Genomic DNA, 8,585 nt, shown 5'->3' with positions numbered 1-8,585 from the left:
ATAACTGGCTCAGACCGCTTTCACTTTTGATTCAAATGTGTTGTTACCACCAACTTCCGATACTTAATCAATTACAACACTCGTTTTGCTGATTGATGTTATGGTAATAGTTTCAGAATACAGACATTTACTTGTCACAAAATCAAACTGGAATTTTAACAACCTACTATAAGTGTCAATAAAAGCCAATGTTTACCCTTATTTGCAATCTTATTTTAAGTAGTTCCATTTAATGTTCGAAACCTGTTCTCCATGGCCGACATTCCCAAGAATGCTTTAAGGCATGTGATCAGTAAACTACTCAATTGTGATCTGACGTAAAGTCGACATATTCCGTTTGCTGATATTTCAGTACTTCAGAAGACAAGAGTTAACATCTCCTTTTGCAAAAAAACCCAAACAGTAATATGTTTTTAATCTTTGTAGTCTGAGTATAACCCTTTCCTTCAGGCAGTCTTGTCCGTTTCTAAATTGAAACGTAATTTGCTGTTAACGAAGAAATAATAGTTATTTCCTATCAGTGGTTCTATTCCTTCTGTGAATTTTTAATATACTTCCCATGAAAAGTTTAGACTCACTTAAAACACTCACTATATGTTATGTATATATATGTGGTTACATCAAAGATTGTTTTCTCCACTAACTTGGGGGAACCAACTGCAAAGCTTATTCAGATGAATTGCATGAGGATCATGAATCAAATTGCTGAAAGGCATGTGCAAATATCGTGCATGTGAACAGCTGCGTTTTGCTGTAAAGTTTTGTAATGAATTCGCCAATTGTCACTGAATTTTATCATTTATTGAACTCATGACGATAATCTTTTCAACGTTACGAATTTGTTTTACAATACATGAGGTCATGTGTAAACAATACCTTTAAACATAATGGAATATTTTGCAAAATGTAGTGTAGAACAGTTGCCTGAAGTAAGTGGCTATATTTACGCTAGTGAGTCTAACCTTTTGAAGTATATATTGTTTCAGCGTGCATACGCGTCTGTGGATACATGTAGAGCGTAGAAGCAGCTGATCATGGCAGACTAGCTAGCACGAGATCGTGTAGGTAATTGTCGCAGGAACTACAAAGTCCATTCTGGCTGATGATATTTATTGTATGCACGAAACCTGTGGGTCACAACAACATGTTAAGTTGCTGCCTGACATGGTGTGTGTCATTACACAGATAATATAAATGTTAATCAATTATTAAATACTCAAAATATATTCTATGGAATTCATTGTATTTTAAACAATTAATATTATCACTGGCAATTTCCCCATAACATTGTTTAATATCATGTTGAATATACTTCATACCTGAGAAATAAATACCTTTTGCATAATTAATTAAAACAATCATTCCAAATTCACAACATTCCAAATTCACAACATACCTGTGGGTCACAACAACATGTTAAGTTGCTGCCTGACATGGTGTGTGCTGGGCCTCTGACACATGTAGTTTTTATAGAGAGCAGTCATGTGACCTGCCTCTGCAACATTTGCAGGGACTGCATGTGCCAAAGCCCAGGATGTTCCAGTCAGACCACAAGTATGGTGGGCTGTTTACACCAACATCAGTGAGAGTGCTGGAAAGTATGGTGCACTGTTAGTGACAGATATTAGCCTGTGACACCTTCCCCCTCTTCTGAAAATGTCGTTCCCGACATTTCAAAGACGATCACCATCTGAAATTTAAAATCAACAGTTCATATTAGCATACATATACACGTTATCTGCAAAGAATGAATTTTCTCAGACGAAGATTTCAGTATTGGCCTGATGCTGCATGACCCAGTTACCATCACTGAACCAAGTAGGTTGTCTTCTTTCACGAAGAGATCGCCGCGGTACGAATGGACTGACTTGCGGATCAAGATAGGTAGGAGTCTGAACATCCATATTCTGCTCCTGACTTGTATCTACAACACTGACATCATTTGAAATAGCGGGAGTATAAACCTCACGAGAAGATGAAACGAGAGAAACACCACCGTTTCCATGGCCACTCTGAGAGACAACTACCCAATCTTCACAATCACTGATTCCTCAGAGACCACACCCTGATTTGATTCATCCTGCCAGGATACTTGCTCACCTGGAGATGGGAGAGACATGAAAGGAAGGAGCATGTTTCTGTGCAACGTCTTTGTGGAGCCTTGTCCGTCTTCTCGTTTGACGATGTAAACTGGTATATTTTTGTTGGGCTGACGAAGTACAACATAAGACTCACGAGACCAAAAATCTGCCAATTTATGTTTTCCCTTCAAACCCACATTCTTCACCAGAACCCTATCACCTTCAGAAAGAACAGCTTCCCTCACCCGACTGTCATATCTCATCTTATGACGACTAGCAGCTTTTTCGGATTGCTGAGAAGCAACCTTATAAGCAAACTTCAACCTTTCCCTCAATTGTGACAGATAATCTGTCCCAGACCTCTCATGTAAGTTTTCAAAACATAGACCAAGAAAAGCATCCAAAGCTAAACGTGGATGGCGTCCGAACATGAGAAAGAAAGGTGAATAACCTGTACTATCATGTTTGGTAGCATTGTATGCATGGACAAGAGCTGGAACATATATTTTCCAATTTTCCTTCTGATTATCCTCCAACGTACCTAACATTTTGAGAAGAGTCTGGTTAAACCGTTCTACCATACCATTTCCCATAGGATGATATGGTGAGGTGCTAGTCTTCACTGTACCTGCAAGTCTGCATAAAGCTCTGAATCTTTGGATTCAAAATTTCTTCCTTTGTCACTATGTAGTCGAGCTGGAAACCCATAATGAAGGAAAAATTCAAACAAGACTTTAGCTGTTGTAGTAGCAGTCTGGTTTTTCGTAGGGATAGCCTGTGCAAACCTGGTAAAATGATCAGTGATCGCTAGAATATTACCATAACCTCTAGCTTCCTCCAATGAGAGATAATCAATTCAAACTAATTCCATTGGTTGACTAGTGGTGATATTAACCAACGGAGCAGCTACTTGGTTTGGAGAATTTTTTCGCCTGATACATCTGCCACAACATCTGACCTTTCTATCCACATCGATAGGTTAAACCAGGCCAATAGAACCGTGACTGAACTAAATCCAGCGTTCTATCGCGTCCTTGATGACCCATATCATCATGCAGTGCCTGAAGAACAAGTGTTTGCCACTGTTTTAGTAAGACAAGTTGATATCCTAAACTGTTTTGATGCCACCTCTTCCTGTAGAGAATACTATCTCTTAAGACAAATTTTGACCATTGTCCTAAAAGCCTACGTACAACATCAGTTTCCTTACTAAGTTGACGTGGAGTAGGTTTTCTCTCCTTCAGCACAAAATCTGCTACCCTAGCTATATCAGGATCCTTGGATTGTTCAAATACCCAATCAATATGATTAAAAGGGACTTTGCTCTCCTCAAGAACAGCCGGACATACAGCCAAAGGATCAACAGCATTCATGGTCTGACAAGAACAAACTGCTTTGACTGCATCTGCCTGAATATGCTGAAAGAACTGAGGGTGACGAGATAATGCATCTGCTTCCTTGTTACTTTTACCTTCACGGTAGGTAACTTTGAAGTCATAAGTGGAGAAAGCAGCTAGCCATCTATGACCAGTGGCACCCAGCTTGGCTGTAGACAAAACATATGTAAGAGGATTGTTGTCGGTTCTTATTTAAAAACGACTTCCATATAGATATTCATGGAATTTATCACATACAGCCCACTTTAGCGCCAAAAATTCCAGTTTATGGATTGGATAATTTCTCTCGGTTTTCCTCAGTGCTCTACTAGCGTATGCTATCACACGTTCCTTACCATCCTGAACTTGATAAAGTATTGCCCCCAGGCCTTCCATACTTGCATCTATGTTAAGGATAAAAGGCTTAGTGTAGTCTGCATAGGCTAGCACTGGAGGTGATGTAAGGCACTCAATTAAAGTATCAAAAGCATCCTGCTGATCACTATTCCACGTCCATATCCCCTTCTGTTTTGGCTTTCCCTTCTGGAGATTCCCAAGAAGTAAATCTGTCAAAGGTTTTGCTATCCTGGCATAGTTTTTTACAAATTTCCGATAGTAACCTGTGAACCCTAGAAACTTCTGTAGTTCCTTGATATTCTTTGGAATTGGCCAATTTATCAATGCTTCAATTTTCTCTGGATCAGTTTCTACACCCTGAGAAGAAACAATATGCCCAAGGTACTTGACCTTACTTCTGAAAAGCTCACATTTTGAAGGCTTTAACTTTAGACCATGTTCTCTCAATCTCTGAAAAACAGCATCAACTCTCTCCAAATGTTGTTCAAATGTTTGTGAGAAAATGATGATATCATCAATATAAATCAAGCATTCCTTAAGATGTAAATCCCCATGCATTTTTCCATTAATCTCTGGAAGGTTGCTGGTGCGTTCGTCAATCCAAACGGCATTCTATTACATTCATAGAATCCGAGAGGACCTGCTGAAAATGCTGTTTTCTCTTTGTCTGATTCCTTAAGTTCTACCTGCCACTATCCAGAGCTCGTGAACCAACTAGACAATCAAGAGTTTCATCAATCCTGGGTAGAGAGTATGAATCCCCAATGGTTCTAGAATTCAGTTTTCTCATGTCTATACATACTCTCAAACTATGGTCACGTTTGCGAACCAAGACAATGTTTGAATAAGGACTACTGCTTTCACGTATGGCTCCACACTCAAGCATATTCTTTAAATGTTACCTGACTTCTTCAAATAATGCTGTGGGTATTCTACGATATGGCTCCTTAAACGGTTTATCATCCGTAAGGTTGATTTCATGTTGTGTTGTTGTAGTATGACCCAAATCCAAAGGATGTTGAGACATAATGTCTGACCAATGACTAAGCATGTTTTCAACCTTGTGTTTCTGATCACATGATAATGGGCTGCCCTCTAAGTTAATAGTAACGGGAGGAACCTCACCATCAGAGCAAGGAGACTTGTCTATAGTCAGAGGAAAACAATTCATAACTTGTACCTCCTGCAAATTACATAGCTTGGCTTTACTTGGGAGTGTAATTTCCCTTGCCGACAAATTACAAACCTTGACATGAACTATAGTACTTTTGCCTTGAGCCCCTAATTCCACCACCCGGGGATATACACCTAACCCTTGAGGTGCGCTACTATTTTCTATCTGTTCTGTAACAACAGTCATGGACTATACCCCTCAATGTAGCCACTGCCATGGGCTTAATTGAAACTGGATGTTTACTGATTGATCTGACAATACCGACACTTGAGGTATTCAAATAATCCAGGATTGTCTGCCACGATTCTGAGACATCATCCAAAGGACAATGGCGGAATAATTTGAGTGCATTTGTACCAAGAATTATGGGAACCCTAGCATTAAACCCTGTGTATTTTACTACCAGGACTGGAATGACATACGTGCCAGTATCAAATGCAACGCTAATGAGAAGCTCAATATACCCTAAGTATGGCAATTTGTTACCAGTTGCACAACTAACTTCCAACTGAAACTCATCTAAAGTGCGCAACTCCAGATCATTCATGCTATCACGGTAAAACGATTCTGCAATAGTTGTTACCTGTGAACCTGTATCAAGCAAGACTAAACATTCCCTGCCATTAACGAAGACATTAGCCTCAACACTCGGACCAACCATCCGGGAATACAAATCATTGGAGCTGTGAGTATCACTGACATCTGTTTGCTCCTCAACAGAAGTCAACACTGGTTTAAAGCCTTATTACTGACGATACCTCTACCACGAGTCTGGCCACGACCACGAGAACCAGAATAACTGACAGATTCAGTAACTTTTCCAACCTTAGACTCAAGTTTTGTTAACCTGGTGATCTCGCCAACATCCTTTTCCAACTTTGATTTATGTTGACTTGAAGATTTCTGAGTTTTTTCCAAGTTATCTAACCTCTTGATAATTTCCTTCAAATGTTGCGATATATCAGAATCAACAACCTGCGGATGGACCTGAGGTTTTCTCTGCTTAGGGTCCCTAACCCTACTAGACCCAGGGAGTTCTTGTTCAGTTTCCCTAACAACACGAAGCAGATAATTAAAATCTGTACAGTCATCAAATCTATGACAAGTAGCATCCTTAAGTCTATCATTTGTCAAACCACTCCAAAACTTTGTTTTCAGAATACAATCTCCCGATCCTTCATTTATGAAGTCGCCTTTACTCTTAATTTTCACCAATGTGTCCTCAAGCCTACAGGCCCATGTTGCCACTGACTCGCTATCCTTCTGATAGTCAGTGAAAATGTTCTGCAAAAGTGTGTCAGCTGAACTTACAACACCATATATGCTTTCAAGTTTGACCAGTATTTCCTCAACCGACTCAGATTCACCAAGTAAGAGTACAACTTTCCCAGCCTCTCCCTTAAGAGATTTTCGAACCGCCTGAATGAGAATGGAAGTGGGATAATCCCCATCTGCCAACAAGCATTTGACTTCAAAAAACCCAACTCTCAAAGGATGACTCCCCTTTAACATTACTACCAGAAAATGTTGAAATGCGAGGTGGCTGAATATACTGTGCATTGGGTGAACAGAAAGAACTACTTGCCCTCCGTCGACTGACTGACTGACTGAGTTTGGTTTTACGCGGCTTTTAGCAATATTCCAGCAATATCACGGCGGGGGACACCAGAAATGGGCTTCACTTATTGTACCCATGTGGGGATTCGAACCCGGGTCTTCGGCGTGACAAGCCAACGCTTTAACCACTAGACTTCCCCACCGCCCCTGCCCTCCGTCGAGGTGATGAACTTTGTGGAAGTACAGGATATCCAGATGTTTCCATAAACCTTATCATTTTCTGTAAATCCTCATGGCCAATACGCCCCTCTTCTTCCTTACACCCTTCCCAGTCCTCTTTACCACCAGTAGCCATGACTGAAAAGGCGATCAACAAATATAGATATGCAAAAACTTTCTCAGGCAACATAAGTGAAAAACTGTAGAGGAAGTTCACACTGCTGCTATCTGAACAAGCTGAACAAGCTGAACAAGCTGCTATCTGAAAAAACAATCACTAAGTGTCATCAATTAACCACTGTAAAAATTTGTCAGTGCGTGCAATTTAATGTTAGTGAAAAGTCTTGTACGGACATCCACAATGTCCAAAAATCACTCAAGAATCACATGCTGACAAAGAACGATAATCAAAAAGTCTTGTGCGGACATCCACAACGTCCAAAAATCACTCAAGAATCACATGTGGACATCAAAGAATCAATAATCAAAGGTCCCATGCTGACTTCAAAAACGATAATCAAAAGTCACATGCTGACAATCACATCAACAAAAAGCCAACATAAAGTCATTTTCTTGACACAAAACAACGCAAACGCGAACGCGATAACGCGAGTGTGCACACGATGCCGGCAATGTCGTAACCTCTCATGTGATACGGGCCCCATCACCTTATTGAAGGTCTTGTGAACACAAGAGGAGACACGGTGCCTGGGATATTCCAGCGACGTTACACCTGCTGCAGCTGCTGTATCGTGGCCACATGGAGTCTCATGACATCATCCACAGGTCGTCTTCATAACACATCAGCCCCACGTTGGGCGCCATTTTGTCCCAGGAACTACAAAGTCCATTCTGGCTGATGATATTTATTGTATGCACGAAACCTGTGGGTCACAACAACATGTTAAGTTGCTGCCTGACATGGTGTGTGTCATTACACAGGTAATATAAATGTTAATCAATTATTAAATACTCAAAATATATTCTATGGAATTCATTGTATTTTAAACAATTAATATTATCACTGGCAATTTCCCCATAACATTGTTTAATATCATGTTGAATAAACTTCATACCTGAGAAATAAATACCTTTTGCATAATTAATTAAAACAATCATTCCAAATTCACAACATTCCAAATTCACAACATACCTGTGGGTCACAACAACATGTTAAGTTGCTGCCTGACATGGTGTGTGCTGGGCCTCTGACACATGTAGTTTTTATAGAGAGCAGTCATGTGACCTGCCTCTGCAACATTTGCAGGGACTGCATGTGCCAAAGCCCAGGATGTTCCAGTCAGACCACAAGTAAGGTGGGCTGTTTACACCAACATCAGTGAGAGTGCTGGAAAGTATGGTGCACTGTTAGTGACAGATATTAGCCTTTGACATAATGGATAAGTGTTATCACAGCTATAGAGGGAGGTGAAGAAGTAGAGTTTGTTAGAAGAAACACGACCATTGTGCATGACCAATCATGTATAGACGAGATATCTCACCAGATCAATACATTAAATATATATAATACTGTTTTCTATACTTGAAAATGCACAACTGCTTACGCGAAGTTATTTCGGTTTATCTGGCCTTATTCCCTCTTAAAGTCTTTGGCATAATTGCTTCGATATTCTGTTCAAAATCCCCAAATTGTAATTGGTTCTTAGGCCTAATCTGAAAGGCTGTTTTTCTACAGTAACTAGTGTATTATGAAGAGGCGGCATAAGGTGTATGCGTGAAATGTGACGCAGTTCAAATATACTAATTAGCACTAAATACAAAAGGAAAAGTGTTGTGAAAACACGCCCGCACTGCGTTATT

General features: G+C 40.0%; 1 long non-coding RNA gene across 1 annotated transcript; it reads right to left on the bottom strand.

The window, feature by feature from the left end:
* Positions 1-6,817: 6,817 nt before the first annotated feature.
* Positions 6,818-8,132, bottom strand: LOC124263836. Its single transcript, XR_006894967.1, has 3 exons — positions 7,918-8,132; positions 7,433-7,648; positions 6,818-6,902 (listed from the first exon to the last, which is right to left on the bottom strand). It is a non-coding gene; the product is annotated as an uncharacterized LOC124263836 (long non-coding RNA).
* Between the last annotated feature and the right edge of the window lie 453 nt (positions 8,133-8,585).

Source organism: Haliotis rubra, unplaced genomic scaffold (genome assembly GCF_003918875.1).
Source record: "Haliotis rubra isolate DU_JTF1 unplaced genomic scaffold, ASM391887v1 Scf9, whole genome shotgun sequence".
Classification (NCBI taxonomy): Eukaryota; Metazoa; Mollusca; class Gastropoda; order Lepetellida; family Haliotidae; genus Haliotis; species Haliotis rubra.
Note: the sequence above shows the minus strand (reverse complement) of the source record. Positions and strands in the feature narration are given on the sequence as shown.